The sequence below is a fragment of the Haliaeetus leucocephalus genome, unplaced genomic scaffold (genome assembly GCF_000737465.1).
Source record: "Haliaeetus leucocephalus isolate CR32 unplaced genomic scaffold, Haliaeetus_leucocephalus-4.0 Scaffold808, whole genome shotgun sequence".
Taxonomy (NCBI): domain Eukaryota; kingdom Metazoa; phylum Chordata; class Aves; order Accipitriformes; family Accipitridae; genus Haliaeetus; species Haliaeetus leucocephalus.
Window position 1 is genome coordinate 3796882 of NW_010973244.1, and position 484 is coordinate 3797365.

Consider the following 484-nt stretch of genomic DNA (forward strand, 5'->3'; position numbering starts at 1 on the left):
CGGGCGGGGAGGCGGCCGTGCCCTGCCCTGCCGCCCGCTGCGCGGGGCTTTCCCGCCCCCCCCGCCGGGTCCGGCGGCTCCCACCGCTCCCCGGGGGCGTTTCCGAGACCTGAGCAACGCCGGCCTCCTTAGAGCTGCCTTTGGGGAGGCCGTCAAGAGCAGCTACGCCGCGAGGAAAGGTCGCGGCGTGCTCGCTTCTGCGTTTTCCAAATAAAAAAAGCGGCCGCCGAGGACTTCCTTTTTATTAAAGATTGTATCTGGCGTACCGGAGGGGTTACTTAGGGCAAAGAATAATAGACACCATCGTTAAAAAGAAAACAAAATCCGCGAGTCGCTGTCCGCTGGAAGCGTTCTGCTTTGAGATGCGGCAATGCGCAGTTCGCTCAAAATAAAAGTCGTTAATGGCTTTCAGCCGGTCGAAACGGAGAAAATAAAACCGCGGCTGCAGTCCCGCAGCGAGACCTCGGCCCTGGCCTGCGGCCGC